Source organism: Crinia signifera, chromosome 12 (assembly GCF_055691185.1).
Source record: "Crinia signifera chromosome 12, ASM5569118v1, whole genome shotgun sequence".
NCBI classification, from domain to species: domain Eukaryota; kingdom Metazoa; phylum Chordata; class Amphibia; order Anura; family Myobatrachidae; genus Crinia; species Crinia signifera.
Genome location: NC_139228.1, coordinates 82,091,376 through 82,112,867, shown reverse-complemented (window position 1 = coordinate 82,112,867; position 21,492 = coordinate 82,091,376). Strand labels below are relative to the sequence as shown.

The following is a 21,492-nucleotide window of genomic DNA, read 5'->3' as shown; positions in this document are numbered from 1 at the left end:
AGGTTGACATGGGGTTTTTCACCTTTTTTTAACCTGAATTTCAACACAGTCGACATGGACACAGTTTACAGCTTGCTGCGCTTGCCATGCTTCGGGCACGGTGCCTCGCTATGCTTGGCACACTATTGTATTCTTCCACCATGCCTTAGTGGATGGTAGGGCATGAAATACCATCTGTCGGCACATGTCGGCTCAAAAAACTGTGAAAAACTCCATGTCAACCTTTTGACTGGTGACCTAGACACTTTTGAACTAATGACCTGTCGAACTAACGACCTGTCGAACTAATGACCTTTCGAACTAAAACAATGTCAACATTTTCCCATGTCGCCCTAGACCCATGTCAAGCTTTTCCCATGTCGACATAATGGTGTCAACCTAATGACTGTCGACCATAATGCTGTAGACCAAACGACCGCATCCCATTACAAGATCCTTCCTCAAATCTCCCCCACAGATCTGCATTGCCCATATACAATATAAATACAGGATCGTATAACACATTTATTACCGTCTATATACTATATACATCAGTATATTATAGTATAGAAATATAGCAGAGAATGGCTGCACCAATCTAATACATTCACATTAACCTAGATATCCATGAACCAGTCCAGACTAAGAACCTATCAATCATTTACCGTGTGCCAATCACAGGCTTGCTCTCATCTCTATTACAGAAAGGGTTAAGACTCTGTCTCAAGGTACATCCCATAATCCCAGTAATAACCATCCTCCCACCCTCCCTCCATCACATCCCAGGTTACTACAGCAACTGCAACCCTAATGAGCAGCATCATCTGTGTTGATGTCACAGCATCATAGAGCAGGTCACAGTACCAGTCACTCTCCGCCCAAAAGCCACAGACGCAGGGTGCGCAGCCCGAGAGGAGGTGAGTGCTATTATTACCCCAGACCCTTGGTCGGGCCTTCCTGAGGATGCTGCGGATGGCAGAGCCTGCTCTGAGAATTTGATGGAGCTCTGAGATTTGGTACCCACGCTCACAGCCTGGGGAGGAGAAGGGAGGGAGGGAGGGATGCTGCAGACACACCAGGGCCTTGATTGCAGGATGGGAGACAAAGGCCTCACAATGAAAATATAGACATGCATGTACATCTACATACAGAAATAGCAAGAAAAAGGAATTATATATGTGTCCACAGATAGAATGCATTTGTGAGCTTGATTGTAACAAAGAGACACAGTTCTATCTCTCTATCTATCTATCTATCTATCTATCTCATATCTATCTATCTATCTATCTTATTTATGTATATCTATATATCATCTGTTGGAGCCCGCCTTGGGTGGTACATGGGGGCCCTTACAAAATCTTGCTGAGGGGCCCCCAAATGTCTTGATATGATCCACGTATATAGTCAGACATATACAGATACACAAGCACTGTATCTAGATTTGCAGAGGTATCACTTATATTCCGTTACACAGCGGCATATCCATTTCATACACTGTAAGGAACTGATGTTTGTGTATTTTGATCTGGGCTGTAATTGTGTAGCTGTGCTGTGTGTGTGCAGAACTGGATTGTGTCTTCTAAATAACACACATTTTCTAAATGAAGTGCTTAACAATAATGTCTCTCTAATAAACACACAACGTTGTATATAATGAATGATTTGACATCTTCCTGTATAGTAATCTTGCCTTGACGTGTGTGGGTAATACTGGAGGCTAAAGCATTGTGTTGCTGTTGTTGTTTATACAGCATTGCTTTTGTAATATACAGTATAACTATACAAAGCTTTCTGCATCTTTGCTATATTGTGTTGTTGTTCTTTGTGTTCTGTACTTTTTATTTTGCTGTGTGTTACATTCTTCTGTACTTGCAGATTTATCATTGTAACCCAGGTGCAGGCCCTGTAATGCAGGCTACTTTACAGTGCATTGTGGGTTGTGTAGTCCTGTTGGCTTTTGGGCGTTCCCCATTGAACTGTCTGAAAGAGGACAGGATCGTTTTGGTTTACACAGAATATTGATTCTCCCCTTGCTGCACCCCCTCCGCATGGTTTACCAGGGTGTGGAAATGTTCCCTTATACAGATGATTGTATAGAATAGGGCCCCTCTCCAGGGGATTTAGTGCTCTCTTTTCCAGATGTATTCAACATCTCTCTGTAACCCTTTTGTTACCGAAAAGTTGTGGCTGCACCGTTTATAGGAGATTTATCAAAGCATGGAGAGAGAGAGATAAAGTGGTGTGCAATAAAGGTGCTCACTTGGACCCATTTGTTCGGGTCCGAATTCAGACCCGTGTCCGATGGGGGGGGGTTGCGCATGTGTGAAAATACGCATGTGTATACCCCGGGTGTGAACGGCTTTGGTGAGTTTCACCATCGCTCGGCCTTTCACTCCAGACGGAGGGCGGGCGGGCGGAGGCGGGCGAGGTGGACAAGGGTCCGGAGCAGGAAAACACCCAGTGTCCGATAAAAAATGGTTGGCGTATCCCTGGGAACGCAGGCTGGTCGATGCCTGCTGGTGACGGGTTGCTGACATCACATGACTTCAGCGCCCGACCCCTTTTCGTCGATCTGCGGTGGAAATAAAACTCAGTTTAGACCAATTTTATTTCCGAAGGGGAGAAAAATCATTCGCTAGTCTGCGACCATCAAGCGATTTCTCTCCCCTGCGGCTGCAGGCGAGGGGATGTGGGCGGTGCAGGTGTAGGGCAGGGCGGCGCTGACAGGTTCGCAAGGCTACGAGTGTACGCAACTTAGCGGACAGGTCTGAATCAGGCACAAAGTTCTAACAAAGCTTGTAATACATTTTACTGGAAAAAAAAGACATGAGCTGATTGATTGGTTCTTTATCTCTCTAGGGGGCAGATGTATTAAGCCTGGAGAAGAGATAAACTGGAGATAAACTGGAGATAAAGTGAAAGGAGATAAAGCACCAGCCAATGAACTGTGTTAGAAAATGACAGCTGGGAGTTGATTGGCTGGTGCTTTATCTCCTTTCACTTTTTCTCCACTCTATCTCCAGTTTATCTCTTCTCCAGGCTTAATACATCTGCCCCTCTGTACTTTATCTCTCTCCAAGCTGTTAGAAATCTTTACTGTTGCTGTAGAACTTTATTTTTTAACAATAGGGAATTGTAGATAAGACAATCTTCCTCCGGCGGTGATAGGGTTAATGCGGACCTCCCAGCCACACAGTTTAGGCTGCTCCTCCTAAGTAATATGGTAACAGTATTTAGTTCGGTGACCTTGGGGACAGTAATTGCTGCCAGACGCTGTGCGCTGCCCCAGGCCGGAATCCTATACATTGTTTATTTATAAGTGTGTACAGATTTCATGCATGTGACAGGCGGAAGTGAGAGGCCGCAGGAGTGAAACAGGATTTGTAAGGAAGTGGGGGATATTTAAGGATTCAATTAACAAATGAGGCTCCATGGAAGCAACACGCAGCATTCTTTCTCCGAAGATAACATAACTGCTCAGCCAAAGACTAAAAGATCTTAATATGTATAGTTTGGAGCAGAGAAGGGAAAGGAGGGACATGATAGACACTCAGGGCCGTTTCTAGAGGCGGACAAGCCGTGCAGCAGCCCGGGGCGCCACACGGCTTGTCCGCCTCTGAAACAGCCAGGGCGCCCGGCAGTCTAACCCCCCCGCCCGCAGCCGCAGCCGCTGCCGCTGTCTCCCCGGCCGCCCGACTCCACGCTGGAGAGGGGAGGGGAACGCATCGTGCGTTTCTCCGTCCCCTCGCCCACGTCACTGGGCTGCCGCTGTCAGCCAATAGGAGCTCGGGCGCGGGATAGGAGAGAAGCACGATGCGCTCCCCTCCCCTCTCCAAGTAAGTTTGTTACTGGGGGCATATGTTTGTGACACTGGGGGGCATATATCTGTGGCACTGGGGGGCATATATCTGTGGCACTGGGGGCATATATCTGTGGCACTGGGGGCATATATCTGTGGCACTGGGGGCATATGTTTGTGACACTGTGGGGCATATATCTGTGGCACTGGGGGGCATATATCTGTGGCACTGGGGGCATATATCTGTGGCACTGGGGGCATATATCTGTGGCACTGGGGGCATATGTTTGTGACACTGGGGGGCATATATCTGTGGCACTGGGGGGCATATATCTGTGGCACTGGGGGCATATATCTGTGGCACTGGGGGCATATATCTGTGGCACTGGGGGCATATATCTGTGGCACTGGGGGCATATGTTTGTGACACTGGGGGGCATATATCTGTGGCACTGGGGGGCATATATCTGTGGCACTGGGGGCATATATCTGTGGCACTGGGGGCATATATCTGTGGCACTGGGGGCATATATCTGTGGCACTGTGGGGCATATGTGTGGCACTGTGGGGCATATGTGTGGCACTGTGGGGCATAATTGTGGCACTGTGGGGGCATATATTTGTGGCACTGGGGGCATATGTGTGGCACTGTGGGGGCATATATTTGTGGGACTGTGGGGGCATATATTTGTGTCACTGTGGGGGCATATATTTGTGTCACTGTGGGGGCATATGTGTGGCACTGTGGGGGCATATATGTGGCACTGTGGGGTATATATTTGTGGCGCTGTGGGGGCATATCTGGCACTGTGGGGGCATATTAGTAAACAGCATCGGTTGTGCGGCAGCGGCACATGGGGCATAATGTGTAATGGGCATTACGATGTGGGGAGTATTGTGTAATTGCCATCACAGTGTGTGGTCTAATGGGCATCTTGGTGTGCGGTGTAATGTGTAATTGTCATCACGGTGTGCGGCGTAATATGTAATCGTCATCACAGTGTACGGCGTAATGTGTAATTGGCATCACAGATAAATAGTGTATAATGATTTAAGTAGCCGGTCATTGTGAGGCGTACTAGGTCATTGTGTGGCCTTCAGCCAGCCAACTTAAGTGCGGGAGGACAATAACAATTCCTGCAGCAACCAATGTCTGGTCTTGCAGGTTGCAAAAGTGTGATATAAGGTAATTGTTTTCCTGCTAGACCACGCCTTACATTAAGCCACACCCCTTTTAATATCAAGCCACACCCCCTATTTCGGCGCGCGCCTTCGGCGCGCGAAATTACTATAATACCATGCTATGTATTGTGGGGGGGGGGGGGGGGGGGGCGCATTTTTATTTCTTCGCCCTGGGAGCTAAATTGTCTAGAAACGGCCCTGTAGACACTGTCACATATATCAGGGGTTATAACAAGGTACAAGGTGGGAGACATTCTTCACAGGAAGAGGAGCAGCAGAACACGAGGACATGCACTGACACTAGAGGGAGGAAGATTCAAGGGAAATGTGAGGAAGAATTACTTCACAGAAAGGGTAGTAGATAAGTGGAATAGCCTCCCATCAGAGGTGGTAGATGCAAATATAATAGTACAATGTAACCATGCTTGGGATAGAGGCATAACTTAAGCTAGAGTGGTCATGATCTAATTTAAAGTGTAGAGAGGGTACATGACTTGAGCTAGAGTATAGAGAAGGGCATGGCCTAAGTTACAGTGGACTGAGGGTACATGACCTGAGTTACAGTAAAGAAAGGGTAAATGACCTGAGTTAGAGTGTAGAGAGGGTACATGACCTGAGTTAGAGTGCAGAGAGGGTACATGACCTGAGTTAGAATGTATAGAGGGGCATGACCTAAGTTAGAGTGCAGAGAATGTACATGACCTGAGTTAGAATGTAGAGAGGGTACAAGACCTGAGTTAGAATGTAGAGAGGGTACATGACCTACGTTAGAATGTAGAGAGGTTACATGACCTGAGTTAGAGTGTACAGAGGGTACATGACCTGAGTTATAGTGTAGAGAGGGTAGATGACCTGAGTTACAGTGTACTGAGGGTACATGACCTGAGTTACAGTAAAGAAAGGGTAAATGACCTGAGTTAGAGTGTAGAGAGGGTACATGACCTGAGTTAGAGTGCAGAGAGGGTACATGACCTGAGTTAGAATATATGGAGGGGCATGACCTAAGTTAGAGTGCAGAGAATGTACATGACCTGAGTTAGAATGTAGAGAGGTTACAAGACCTGAGTTAGAATGTAGAGAGGGTACATGACCTACGTTAGAATGTAGAGAGGTTACATGACCTGAGTTAGAGTGTACAGAGGGTACATGACCTGAGTTATAGTGTAGAGAGGGTACATGACCTGAGTTACAGTGTACTGAGGGTACATGACCTGAGTTACAGTAAAGAAAGGGTAAATGACCTGAGTTAGACTGCAGAAAGGGTACATAACCTGAGTTAGAGTGTAGAGAGGGTACATGACCTGAGTTAGAGTGCAGAGAGGGTACATGACCTGAGTTAGAGTGCAGAGAGGGTACATGACCTGAGTTAGAATGTAAAGAGGGTACATGACCTGAGTTAGAATGTAGAGAGGGTACATGACCTGAGTTAGAGTGCAGAGAGGGTACATGACCTGAGTTATAGTGTAGAGAGGGTACATGACCTGAGTTACAGTGTAGAGAGGGTACATGACCTGAGTTAGAATGTAGAGAGGGTACATGACCTGAGTTACAGTGTAGAGAGGGTACATGACCTGAAATAGAATGTAGAGAGGTACATGACCTGAGTTACAGTGTAGAGAGAGTACATGAACTGAATTAGAATGTAGAGAGGGTACATGACCTGAGTTAGAATCAAGAGAGGGTACATGACCTGAGTTAGAGTGTAGAGAGGGTACATGACCTGAGTTAGAATTTAGAGAGGGTACATGACCTGAGTTAGAGTGTAGAGAGGTACATGACCTGAGTTAGAGTGTAGAGAGGGTACATGACCTGAGTTAGAGTGTAGTGAGGTACATGACCTGAGTTAGAGTGCAGAGAGGGTACATGACCTGAGTTAGAATGTAGAGAGGGTACATGACCTGAGTTAGATTGTAGAGAGGGTACATGACCCGAGTTAGAGTGTAGAGAGGGGCATGACCCGAGTTAGACTGCAGAAAGGGTACATAACCTGAGTTAGAGTGTAGAGAGGGTACATGAACTGAGTTAGAGTGCAGAGAGGGTACATGACCTGAGTTAGAGTGCAGAGAGGGTACATGACCTGAGTTAGAATGTAGAGAGGGTACATGACCTGAGTTAGAATGTAGAGAGGATACATGACCTGAGTTAGAATGTAGACAGGTACATGACTTGAGTTAGAGTGCAGAGAGGGTACATGACCGGAGTTAGAGTGTAGAGAGGGTACATGACCGGAGTTAGAGTGTAGAGAGGGTACATGACCTGAGTTAGAATGTAGAGAGGGTACATGACCTGAGTTAGAATGTAGACAGGTACATGACCTGAGTTAGAATGTAGAGAGGGTACAAGACCTGAGTTAGAATGTAGGGAGGGTACATGACCTGAGTTAGAGTGTAAAGAGGGTACATGACCTGAGTTAGAGTGTAGAGAGGTACATGACCTGAGTTAAAGTGCAGAGAGGGTAAATGACCTGAGTTAGAATGTAGAGAGGGTACATGACCTGAGTAAGATTGTGGAGAGGGTACATGACCTGAGTTAGAATGTGGAGAGGGTACATGACCTGAGTTAAAACGTAGAGCGGGTACATGACCTGAGTTAGAACGTAAAAAAGGGTACATGACCTGAGTTATAGTGTAGAGAGGTACATGACCTGAGTTAGAATGTAGAGAGGGTACAAGACCTGAGTTAGAATGTAGAGAGGGTACATGACCTGAGTTAGAATGTAGAGAGGGTACAAGACCTGAGTTAGAATGTAGAGAGGGTACATGACCTACGTTAGAATGTAGAGAGGTTACATGACCTGAGTTAGAGTGTACAGAGGGTACATGACCTGAGTTAGAGTGTAGAGAGGGTACATGACCTGAGTTAGAGTGTAGAGCGGTACATGACCTGAGTTAGAGTGGAGAGAGGGGCATGACCCGAGTTAGAGTGTAGAGAGGGTACATGACCTGAGTTACAGTGTACAGAGGGTACATGACCTGTGTTACAGTGTAGAGAGAGTACATGACCTAAGTTAGAGTGTAGAGAGGGTACATAACCTGAGTTAGAATGTATAGAGGGGCATGACCTAAGTTACAGTGCAGAGAATGTACATGACCTGAGTTAGAATGTATAGAGGGTACAAGACCTGAGTTAGAATGTAGAGAGGGTACATGACCTACGTTAGAATGTAGAGAGGTTACATGACCTGAGTTATAGTGTACAGAGGGTACATGACCTGAGTTACAGTGCAGAGAGGGTACATGACCTGAGTTAGAATGTAGAGAGGGTACATGACCTGAGTTACAGTGTAGAGAGGGTACATGACCTGAATTAGAATGTAGAGAGGTACATGACCTGAGTTACAGTGTAGAGAGGGTACATGAACTGAGTTAGAATGTAGAGAGGGTACATGAACTGAGTTAGAATGTAGAGAGGGTACATGACCTGAGTTAGAATCAAGAGAGGGTACATGACCTGAGTTACAGTGTAGAGAGGGTACATGACCTGAGTTAGAATGTAGAGAGGTACATGACCTGAGTTACAGTGCAGAGAGGGTACATGACCTGAGTTAGAATGTAGAGAGGGTACATGACCTGAGTTAGAATGTAGAGAGGGTACATGACCTGAGTTAGAGTGTAGAGAGGTACATGACCTGAATTAGAGTGTAGAGAGGGTACATGACCTGAGGTAGAATGTAGAGAGGGTACATGACCTGAGTTAGATTGTAGAGAGGGTACATGACCTGAGTTAGAGTGTAGAGAGTGTCATGACCCGAGTTAGACTGCAGAAAGGGTACATAACCTGAGTTAGAGTGTAGAGAAGGTACATGACCTGAGTTAGAATGTAGAGAGGTACATGACCTGAGTTACAGTGTAGAGAGAGTACATGAACTGAATTAGAATGTAGAGAGGGTACATGACCTGAGTTAGAATCAAGAGAGGGTACATGACCTGAGTTAGAGTGTAGAGAGGGTACATGACCTGAGTTAGAATTTAGAGAGGGTACATGACCTGAGTTAGAGTGTAGAGAGGTACATGACCTGAGTTAGAGTGTAGAGAGGGTACATGACCTGAGTTAGAGTGTAGTGAGGTACATGACCTGAGTTAGAGTGCAGAGAGGGTACATGACCTGAGTTAGAATGTAGAGAGGGTACATGACCCGAGTTAGATTGTAGAGAGGGTACATGACCCGAGTTAGAGTGTAGAGAGGGGCATGACCCGAGTTAGACTGCAGAAAGGGTACATAACCTGAGTTAGAGTGTAGAGAGGGTACATGAACTGAGTTAGAGTGCAGAGAGGGTACATGACCTGAGTTAGAGTGCAGAGAGGGTACATGACCTGAGTTAGAATGTAGAGAGGGTACATGACCTGAGTTAGAATGTAGAGAGGATACATGACCTGAGTTAGAATGTAGACAGGTACATGACTTGAGTTAGAGTGCAGAGAGGGTACATGACCGGAGTTAGAGTGTAGAGAGGGTACATGACCGGAGTTAGAGTGTAGAGAGGGTACATGACCTGAGTTAGAATGTAGAGAGGGTACATGACCTGAGTTAGAATGTAGACAGGTACATGACCTGAGTTAGAATGTAGAGAGGGTACAAGACCTGAGTTAAAATGTAGGGAGGGTACATGACCTGAGTTAGAGTGTAAAGAGGGTACATGACCTGTGTTAGAGTGTAGAGAGGTACATGACCTGAGTTAAAGTGCAGAGAGGGTAAATGACCTGAGTTAGAATGTAGAGAGGGTACATGACCTGAGTTAGATTGTGGAGAGGGTACATGACCTGAGTTAGAATGTGGAGAGGGTACATGACCTGAGTTAAAACGTAGAGCGGGTACATGACCTGAGTTAGAACGTAAAGAGGGTACATGACCTGAGTTATAGTGTAGAGAGGTACATGACCTGAGTTAGAATGTAGAGAGGGTACAAGACCTGAGTTAGAATGTAGAGAGGGTACACGACCTACGTTAGAATGTAGAGAGGTTACATGACCTGAGTTAGAGTGTACAGAGGGTACATGACCTGAGTTAGAGTGTAGAGAGGGTACATGACCTGAGTTAGAATGTAGAGAGGGTACATGACCTGAGTTAGAGTGTAGAGCGGTACATGACCTGAATTAGAGTGGAGAGAGGGGCATGACCCGAGTTAGAGTGTAGAGAGGGTACATGACCTGAGTTACAGTGTACAGAGGGTACATGACCTGAGTTACAGTGTAGAGAGAGTACATGACCTGAGTTAGAGTGTAGAGAGGGTACATGACCTGAGTTAGAATGTATAGAGGGGCATGACCTAAGTTACAGTGCAGAGAATGTACATGACCTGAGTTAGAATGTATAGAGGGTACAAGACCTGAGTTAGAATGTAGAGAGGGTACATGACCTATGTTAGAATGTAGAGAGGTTACATGACCTGAGTTACAGTGTACAGAGGGTACATGACCTGAGTTACAGTGCAGAGAGGGTACATGACCTGAGTTAGAATGTAGAGAGGGTACATGACCTGAGTTACAGTGTAGAGAGGGTACATGACCTCAATTAGAATGTAGAGAGGTACATGACCTGAGTTACAGTGTAGAGAGGGTACATGAACTGAGTTAGAATGTAGAGAGGGTACATGAACTGAGTTAGAATGTAGAGAGGGTACATGACCTGAGTTAGAATCAAGAGAGGGTACATGACCTGAGTTACAGTGTAGAGAGGGTACATGACCTGAGTTAGAATGTAGAGAGGTACATGACCTGAGTTACAGTGCAGAGAGGGTACATGACCTGAGTTAGAATGTAGAGAGGGTACATGACCTGAGTTAGAATGTAGAGAGGGTACATGACCTGAGTTAGAGTGTAGAGAGGTACATGACCTGAATTAGAGTGTAGAGAGGGTACATGACCTGAGGTAGAATGTAGAGAGGGTACATGACCTGAGTTAGATTGTAGAGAGGGTACATGACCTGAGTTAGAGTGTAGAGAGTGTCATGACCCGAGTTAGATTGCAGAAAGGGTACATAACCTGAGTTAGAGTGTAGAGAAGGTACATGACCTGAGTTAGAGTGCAGAGAGGGTACATGACTTGAGTTAGAGTGCAGATAGGGTACATGACCGGAGTTAGAATGTAGAGAGGGTACATGACCTGAGTTAGAATGTAGAGAGGGTACATGACCTGAGTTAGAATGTAGACAGGTACATGACCTGAGTTAGAATGTAGAGAGGATACATGACCTGAGTTAGAATGTAGACAGGTACATGACTTGAGTTAGAGTGCAGAGAGGGTACATGACCGGAGTTAGAGTGTAGAGAGGGTACATGACCTGAGTTAGAATGTAAAGAGGGTACATGACCTGAGTTAGAATGTAGACAGGTACATGACCTGATTTAGAATGAAGAGAGGGTACAAGACCTGAGTTAGAATGTAGGGAGGGTACATGACCTGAGTTAGAGTGTAAAGAGGGTACATGACCTGAGTTAGAGTGTAGAGAGGTACATGACCTGAGTTAAAGTGCAGAGAGGGTAAATGACCTGAGTTAGAATGTAGAGAGGGTACATGACCTGAGTTAGATTGTGGAGAGGGTACATGACCTGAGTTAGAATGTGGAGAGGGTACATGACCTGAGTTAAAACGTAGAGCGGGTACATGACCTGAGTTATAGTGTAGAGAGGTACATGACCTGAGTTAGAGTGGAGAGAGGGGCATGACCCGAGTTAGAGTGTAAAGAGGGTACATGACCTGAGTTAGAATGTAGAGAGGGTACAAGACCTGAGTTAGAATGTAGAGAGGGTACATGACCTACGTTAGAATGTAGAGAGGTTACATGACCTGAGTTAGAGTGTAGAGAGGGTACATGAACTGAGTTAGAGTGCAGAGAGGGTACATGACCTGAGTTAGAGTGCAGAGAGGGTACATGACCTGAGTTAGAATGTAGAGAGGGTACATGACCTGAGTTAGAATGTAGAGAGGATACATGACCTGAGTTAGAATGTAGACAGGTACATGACTTGAGTTAGAGTGCAGAGAGGGTACATGACCGGAGTTAGAGTGTAGAGAGGGTACATGACCGGAGTTAGAGTGTAGAGAGGGTACATGACCTGAGTTAGAATGTAGAGAGGGTACATGACCTGAGTTAGAATGTAGACAGGTACATGACCTGAGTTAGAATGTAGAGAGGGTACAAGACCTGAGTTAGAATGTAGGGAGGGTACATGACCTGAGTTAGAGTGTAAAGAGGGTACATGACCTGTGTTAGAGTGTAGAGAGGTACATGACCTGAGTTAAAGTGCAGAGAGGGTAAATGACCTGAGTTAGAATGTAGAGAGGGTACATGACCTGAGTTAGATTGTGGAGAGGGTACATGACCTGAGTTAGAATGTGGAGAGGGTACATGACCTGAGTTAAAACGTAGAGCGGGTACATGACCTGAGTTAGAACGTAAAGAGGGTACATGACCTGAGTTATAGTGTAGAGAGGTACATGACCTGAGTTAGAATGTAGAGAGGGTACAAGACCTGAGTTAGAATGTAGAGAGGGTACACGACCTACGTTAGAATGTAGAGAGGTTACATGACCTGAGTTAGAGTGTACAGAGGGTACATGACCTGAGTTAGAGTGTAGAGAGGGTACATGACCTGAGTTAGAATGTAGAGAGGGTACATGACCTGAGTTAGAGTGTAGAGCGGTACATGACCTGAATTAGAGTGGAGAGAGGGGCATGACCCGAGTTAGAGTGTAGAGAGGGTACATGACCTGAGTTACAGTGTACAGAGGGTACATGACCTGAGTTACAGTGTAGAGAGAGTACATGACCTGAGTTAGAGTGTAGAGAGGGTACATGACCTGAGTTAGAATGTATAGAGGGGCATGACCTAAGTTACAGTGCAGAGAATGTACATGACCTGAGTTAGAATGTATAGAGGGTACAAGACCTGAGTTAGAATGTAGAGAGGGTACATGACCTATGTTAGAATGTAGAGAGGTTACATGACCTGAGTTACAGTGTACAGAGGGTACATGACCTGAGTTACAGTGCAGAGAGGGTACATGACCTGAGTTAGAATGTAGAGAGGGTACATGACCTGAGTTACAGTGTAGAGAGGGTACATGACCTCAATTAGAATGTAGAGAGGTACATGACCTGAGTTACAGTGTAGAGAGGGTACATGAACTGAGTTAGAATGTAGAGAGGGTACATGAACTGAGTTAGAATGTAGAGAGGGTACATGACCTGAGTTAGAATCAAGAGAGGGTACATGACCTGAGTTACAGTGTAGAGAGGGTACATGACCTGAGTTAGAATGTAGAGAGGTACATGACCTGAGTTACAGTGCAGAGAGGGTACATGACCTGAGTTAGAATGTAGAGAGGGTACATGACCTGAGTTAGAATGTAGAGAGGGTACATGACCTGAGTTAGAGTGTAGAGAGGTACATGACCTGAATTAGAGTGTAGAGAGGGTACATGACCTGAGGTAGAATGTAGAGAGGGTACATGACCTGAGTTAGATTGTAGAGAGGGTACATGACCTGAGTTAGAGTGTAGAGAGTGTCATGACCCGAGTTAGATTGCAGAAAGGGTACATAACCTGAGTTAGAGTGTAGAGAAGGTACATGACCTGAGTTAGAGTGCAGAGAGGGTACATGACTTGAGTTAGAGTGCAGATAGGGTACATGACCGGAGTTAGAATGTAGAGAGGGTACATGACCTGAGTTAGAATGTAGAGAGGGTACATGACCTGAGTTAGAATGTAGACAGGTACATGACCTGAGTTAGAATGTAGAGAGGATACATGACCTGAGTTAGAATGTAGACAGGTACATGACTTGAGTTAGAGTGCAGAGAGGGTACATGACCGGAGTTAGAGTGTAGAGAGGGTACATGACCTGAGTTAGAATGTAAAGAGGGTACATGACCTGAGTTAGAATGTAGACAGGTACATGACCTGATTTAGAATGAAGAGAGGGTACAAGACCTGAGTTAGAATGTAGGGAGGGTACATGACCTGAGTTAGAGTGTAAAGAGGGTACATGACCTGAGTTAGAGTGTAGAGAGGTACATGACCTGAGTTAAAGTGCAGAGAGGGTAAATGACCTGAGTTAGAATGTAGAGAGGGTACATGACCTGAGTTAGATTGTGGAGAGGGTACATGACCTGAGTTAGAATGTGGAGAGGGTACATGACCTGAGTTAAAACGTAGAGCGGGTACATGACCTGAGTTATAGTGTAGAGAGGTACATGACCTGAGTTAGAGTGGAGAGAGGGGCATGACCCGAGTTAGAGTGTAAAGAGGGTACATGACCTGAGTTAGAATGTAGAGAGGGTACAAGACCTGAGTTAGAATGTAGAGAGGGTACATGACCTACGTTAGAATGTAGAGAGGTTACATGACCTGAGTTAGAGTGTACAGAGGGTACATGACCTGAGTTACAGTGTAGAGAGGGTACATGACCTGAGTTAGAATGTAGAGAGGGTACATGACCTGAGTTAGAGTGTAGAGCGGTACATGACCTGAGTTAGAGTGGAGAGAGGGGCATGACCCGAGTTAGAGTGTAGAGAGGGTACATGACCTGAGTTACAGTGTACAGAGGGTACATGACCTGAGTTACAGTGTAGAGAGAGTACATGACCTGAGTTAGAGTGTAGAGAGGGTACATGACCTGAGTTAGAATGTATAGAGGGGCATGACCTAAGTTACAGTGCAGAGAATGTACATGACCTGAGTTAGAATGTATAGAGGGTACAAGACCTGAGTTAGAATGTAGAGAGGGTACATGACCTACGTTAGAATGTAGAGAGGTTACATGACCTGAGTTATAGTGTACAGAGGGTACATGACCTGAGTTACAGTGCAGAGAGGGTACATGACCTGAGTTAGAATGTAGAGAGGGTACATGACCTGAGTTACAGTGTAGAGAGGGTACATGACCTGAATTAGAATGTAGAGAGGTACATGACCTGAGTTACAGTGTAGAGAGGGTACATGAACTGAGTTAGAATGTAGAGAGGGTACATGAACTGAGTTAGAATGTAGAGAGGGTACATGACCTGAGTTAGAATCAAGAGAGGATACATGACCTGAGTTACAGTGTAGAGAGGGTACATGACCTGAGTTAGAATGTAGAGAGGTACATGACCTGAGTTACAGTGCAGAGAGGGTACATGACCTGAGTTAGAATGTAGAGAGGATACATGACCTGAGTTAGAATGTAGAGAGGGTACATGACCTGAGTTAGAGTGTAGAGAGGTACATGACCTGAATTAGAGTGTAGAGAGGGTACATGACCTGAGTTAGAATGTAGAGAGGGTACATGACCTGAGTTAGATTGTAGAGAGGGTACATGACCTGAGTTAGAGTGTAGAGAGTGTCATGACCCGAGTTAGACTGCAGAAAGGGTACATAACCTGAGTTAGAGTGTAGAGAGGGTACATGACCTGAGTTAGAGTGCAGAGAGGGTACATGACTTGAGTTAGAGTGCAGATAGGGTACATGACCTGAGTTAGAATGTAGAGAGGGTACATGACCTGAGTTAGAATGTAGACAGGTACATGACCTGAGTTAGAGTGCAGAGAGGGTACATGACCGGAGTTAGAGTGTAGAGAGGGTACATGACCTGAGTTAGAATGTAGAGAGGATACATGACCTGAGTTAGAATGTAGACGGGTACATGACCTATGTTAGAATGTAAAGAGGGTACATGACCTGAGTTAGAATGTAGGGAGGGTACATGACCTGAGTTAGAGTGTAAAGAGGGTACATGACCTGAGTTACAGTGTAGAGAGGGTACATGACCTGAGTTAAAGTGCAGAGAGGGTACATGACCTATTCTATTCAGGGAAGCCCTAACAGGAATTGGGTGGAAAACGGTTATGGAGGGAAAAAATGCAGAGGAAATGTGGGATACTCTAAAAACACTAACTATTGAATACATTCCTAAAGTAACTAAAGGTAAATTCAACAAAAAAAAGCCACCATGGTTGAACAAAGAAGTAAGGTCAGCTATCAACAATAAAACCAGAGCCTTTGAATTCTATAAAAATAACTTGAATGAGGAGGCGTTCGCAAAATACAAAGAATCAAACAAAACTTGTAAAGGGGTAATCAAAGCAGCTAAAATATTATATGAAGAGTGCATAGCCACTGAAAGCAAAACCAACCCAAAGAAGTTTTTTAAATACATAAATAGTAAACGTTTAATTAAGGAAAACATAGGCCCACTAACTGATACTAGTGGAAAAAGTGTTACTGAGGACAAGGGAAAAGCAAAACTGTTAAATGAGTTCTTCTCATTAGTATTTACTAAGGGAGAGCAGACTGTGGAACGAACATTTACCACAAACGGGACAAATAAGCCAGATCTCATTGTGGATTTCATGCCGAAGGAAATAATACTGAGGCTAAGCAAACTCAAAACAAATAAATCACCAGGGCCAGATGGGATTCATCCAAGGGTATTAATGGAATTAAGGGATGAACTAGCTACCCCCCTACATTATATCTTCAGCAAGTCACTATCGTCAGGTATAGTACCAAAAGATTGGAGAATAGCAGAGGTAGTGCCAATATTCAAAAAAGGAAAAAAGGAAGATCCCGCTAATTACAGACCCGTTAGTTTAACATCAATTGTGGGTAAACTATTTGAAGGATTTTTAAGGGATGGTATCCAGAAATATTTAGATCATCACAGTCTACTCAGTGCTAACCAACATGGGTTCGTGAAAAATCGTTCATGCCAAACTAATCTACTAGGGTTCTATGAAGAGGTTAGTAAAAACCTCGATAATGGAAATGCTGTAGATGTGATTTTCCTAGATTTCGCTAAAGCATTTGATACTGTCCCACACAAGAGAATGATTAATAAAATGGAAAACCTAGGATTGGGTGAAAATATCTGCAGATGGGTAGGGAATTGGCTATGTAATAGAGAACAAAGAGTGGTTGTGAATGGTGCCGTATCAGATATGATACCGGTACTAAGTGGAGTGCCCCAGGGTTCGGTTTTGGGGCCCATTTTGTTTAACATTTTTATTAACGATATTGGGATAGGGTTACTCAGCAATGTATCCATCTTTGCGGACGATACAAAACTTAGCAAAGTCATCAAATCATCAGAAGATGTCACCATGCTTCAAAATGATCTTGCAATTCTAGATGAGTGGGCAAAAAAATGGAAGATGAGGTTCAATGTAGATAATTGTAAGGTTATGCACCTTGGGAGACACAACCAGTGTGCAAGTTACAACCTTAGCGGAGAGGAACTGGGTAATTCCATACTTGAAAAAGATCTAGGAGTCCAAATAGACAGCAAACTAGGATGTAGTGCCCATTGTAATGTAGCTACAAAAAAGGCCAACAAAATTCTGGCATGTATTAAGAGGGGAATGGAAACTAGGGACTCAAGGGTAATTATGCCACTATATAAAGCATTGGTGAGACCTCACCTAGAGTACGGAGTACAGTTCTGGGCCCCACACTATAAAAAGGACATCATAGAATTAGAAAAAGTCCAAAGGCGAGCAACAAAGCTTATTAGGGGAATGGAGAATTTAAGCTACGGGGAGGGATTAAGCAATTTGGGACTATTTACATTAGAAAAGAGACGTTTAAGGGGGGACATGCTCAACATGTACAAGTATATCAAGGGCCAATATAAGGAACTGTCACACACCCTCTTTTCTACTAGAAAGGAATCTAGGACGCGAGGGCATGAGTATAGATTAGAAGAAAAAAGATTTCATTCAGCTAGTAGAAAGAATTTCTTTACGGTCAGAACAGTCAAACTCTGGAACTCTCTTCCCAGAGAGGTGGTAACGGCTGGCTCATTAAATGCGTTTAAGGCAAAGTTGGACAAACATTTACTGGAGAAAAACATCCATGGGTACAAATAAGAAATATAATTTGTCTGTAAAATACCAGAACCTACCAAATCAGCAATGGATATCTATACCAGGTTGAACTAGATGGACGCAAGTCTTTTTTCAGCCTTACCTACTATGTAACTATGTAACCTGAGTTAGAATGTAGAGAGGGTACATGACCTGAGTTAGAACGTAGAGAGGGTACATGACCTGAGTTAGAGTGTAGAGAAGTACATGACCTGAGTTAAAGTGCAGAGAGGGTACATGACCTCAGTTAGATTGTAGAGAGGGCACATGACCTGAGTTAGAATGTAGAGAGGGTACATGACCTGAGTTAAAATGTAGAGAGGGGCATGACCCGAGTTAGCATGTAGAGAGGTTACATGACCTGAGTTAGAGTATAGAGAGGGTACATGACCTGAGTTAGAATGTAGAGAGGGGCATGACCCGAGTTAGAGTGCAGAGAGGGTACATGACCTGAGTTAGAGTGCAGAGAGGGTACATGACCTGAGTTAGAGTGCAGAGAGGGTACATGACCTGAGTTTGAGTGCAGAGAGGGTACATGACCTGAGTTAGAATTTAGAGAGGTTGCATGACCTGAGTTAGAATGTAGACAGGTACATGAACTAAGTTAGAATGTAGAGAGGGTACATGACCGGAGTTAGAGTGTAGAGAGGGTACATGACCTGAGTTAGAGTGCAGAGAGGGTACATGACCTGAGTTAGAGTGCAGAGAGGGTACATGACCTGAGTTAGAATGTAAAGAGGGTACATGACCTGAGTTAGAATGTAGAGAGGGTACATAACCTGAGTTAGAGTGCAGAGAGGGTACATGACCTGAGTTATAGTGTAGAGAGGGTACATGACCTGAGTTACAGTGTAGAGAGGGTACATGACCTGAGTTAGAATGTAGAGAGGGTACATGACCTGAGTTAGAATGTAGAGAGGGTACATGACCTGAGTTAGAATGTAGACAGGTACATGACCTGAGTTAGAGTGCAGAGAGGGTACATGACCGAAGTTAGAGTGTAGAGAGGGTACATGACCTGAGTTAGAATGTAGAGAGGATACATGACCTGAGTTAGAATGTAGACGGGTACATGACCTATGTTAGAATGTAAAGAGGGTACATGACCTGAGTTAGAATGTAGGGAGGGTACATGACCTGAGTTAGAGTGTAAAGAGGGTACATGACCTGAGTTACAGTGTAGAGAGGGTACATGACCTGAGTTAAAGTGCAGAGAGGGTACATGACCTATTCTATTCATGGAAGCCCTAACAGGAATTGGGTGGAAAACGGTTATGGAGGGAAAAAATGCAGAGGAAATGTGGGATACTCTAAAAACACTAACTATTGAATACATTCCTAAAGTAACTAAAGGTAAATTCAACAAAAAAAAGCCACCATGGTTGGACAAAGAAGTAAGGTCAGCTATCAACAATAAAACCAGAGCCTTTGAATTCTATAAAAATAACTTGAATGAGGAGGCGTTCGCAAAATACAAAGAATCAAACAAAACTTGTAAATGGGTAATCAAAGCAGCTAAAATATTATATGAAGAGTGCATAGCCACTGAAAGCAAAACCAACCCAAAGAAGTTTTTTAAATACATAAATAGTAAACGTTTAATTAAGGAAAACATAGGCCCACTAACTGATACTAGTGGAAAAAGTGTTACTGAGGACAAGGGAAAAGCAAAACTGTTAAATGAGTTCTTCTCATTAGTATTTACTAAGGGAGAGCAGACTGTGGAACGAACATTTACCACAAACGGGACAAATAAGCCAGATCTCATTGTGGATTTCACGCCGAAGGAAATAATACTGAGGCTAAGCAAACTCAAAACAAATAAATCACCAGGGCCAGATGGGATTCATCCAAGGGTATTAATGGAATTAAGGGATGAACTAGCTACCCCCCTACATTATATCTTCAGCAAGTCACTATCGTCAGGTATAGTACCAAAAGATTGGAGAATAGCAGAGGTAGTGCCAATATTCAAAAAAGGAAAAAAGGAAGATCCCGCTAATTACAGACCCGTTAGTTTAACATCAATTGTGGGTAAACTATTTGAAGGATTTTTAAGGGATGGTATCCAGAAATATTTAGATCATCACAGTCTACTCAGTGCTAACCAACATGGGTTCGTGAAAAATCGTTCATGCCAAACTAATCTACTAGGGTTCTATGAAGAGGTTAGTAAAAACCTCGATAATGGAAATGCTGTAGATGTGATTTTCCTAGATTTCGCTAAAGCATTTGATACTGTCCCACACAAGAGAATGATTAATAAAATGGAAAACCTAGGATTGGGTGAAAATATCTGCAGATGGGTAGGGAATTGGCTATGTAATAGAGAACAAAGAGTGGTTGTGAATGGTGCCGTATCAGATATGATACCGGTACTAAGTGGAGTGCCCCAGGGTTCGGTTTTGGGGCCCATTTTGTTTAACATTTTTATTAACGATATTGGGATAGGGTTACTCAGCAATGTATCCATCTTTGCGGACGATACAAAACTTAGCAAAGTCATCAAATCATCAGAAGATGTCACCATGCTTCAAAATGATCTTGCAATTCTAGATGAGTGGGCAAAAAAATGGAAGATGAGGTTCAATGTAGATAATTGTAAGGTTATGCACCTTGGGAGACACAACCAGTGTGCAAGTTACAACCTTAGCGGAGAGGAACTGGGTAATTCCATACTTGAAAAAGATCTAGGAGTCCAAATAGACAGCAAACTAGGATGTAGTGCCCATTGTAATGTAGCTACAAAAAAGGCCAACAAAATTCTGGCATGTATTAAGAGGGGAATGGAAACTAGGGACTCAAGGGTAATTATGCCACTATATAAAGCATTGGTGAGACCTCACCTAGAGTACGGAGTACAGTTCTGGGCCCCACACTATAAAAAGGACATCATAGAATTAGAAAAAGTCCAAAGGCGAGCAACAAAGCTTATTAGGGGAATGGAGAATTTAAGCTACGGGGAGAGATTAAGCAATTTGGGACTATTTACATTAGAAAAGAGACGTTTAAGGGGGGACATGCTCAACATGTACAAGTATATCAAGGGCCAATATAAGGAACTGTCACACACCCTCTTTTCTACTAGAAAGGAATCTAGGACGCGAGGGCATGAGTATAGATTAGAAGAAAAAAAAGATTTCATTCAGCTAGTAGAAAGAATTTCTTTACGGTCAGAACAGTCAAACTCTGGAACTCTCTTCCCAGAGAGGTGGTAACGGCTGGCTCATTAAATGCGTTCAAGGCAAAGTTGGACAAACATTTACTGGAGAAAAACATCCATGGGTACAAATAAGAAATATAATTTGTCTGTAAAATACCAGAACCTACCAAATCAGCAATGGATATCTATACCAGGTTGAACTAGATGGACGCAAGTCTTTTTTCAGCCTTACCTACTATGTAACTATGTAACCTGAGTTAGAATGTAGAGAGGGTACATGACCTGAGTTAGAACGTAGAGAGGGTACATGACCTGAGTTAGAGTGTAGAGAAGTACATGACCTGAGTTAAAGTGCAGAGAGGGTACATGACCTCAGTTAGATTGTAGAGAGGGCACATGACCTTAGTTAGAATGTAGAGAGGGTACATGACCTGAGTTAAAATGTAGAGAGGGGCATGACCCGAGTTAGCATGTAGAGAGGTTACATGACCTGAGTTAGAGTATAGAGAGGGTACATGACCTGAGT

General features: G+C 44.0%; 1 protein-coding gene across 1 annotated transcript in view; it reads left to right on the top strand.

Annotated features, from left to right (window-relative positions):
• The first annotated feature begins 732 nt into the window (after nucleotides 1–732).
• The window catches only part of AKAP6 (A-kinase anchoring protein 6), a 203,886-nt gene continuing 183,126 nt past the window's right edge, over nucleotides 733–21,492 (top strand). The window contains exon 1 of the mRNA XM_083167534.1: nucleotides 733–896. The gene's annotated coding sequence lies outside the window, so the exon portion shown is untranslated. The remainder of the gene's footprint in view (nucleotides 897–21,492) is intronic.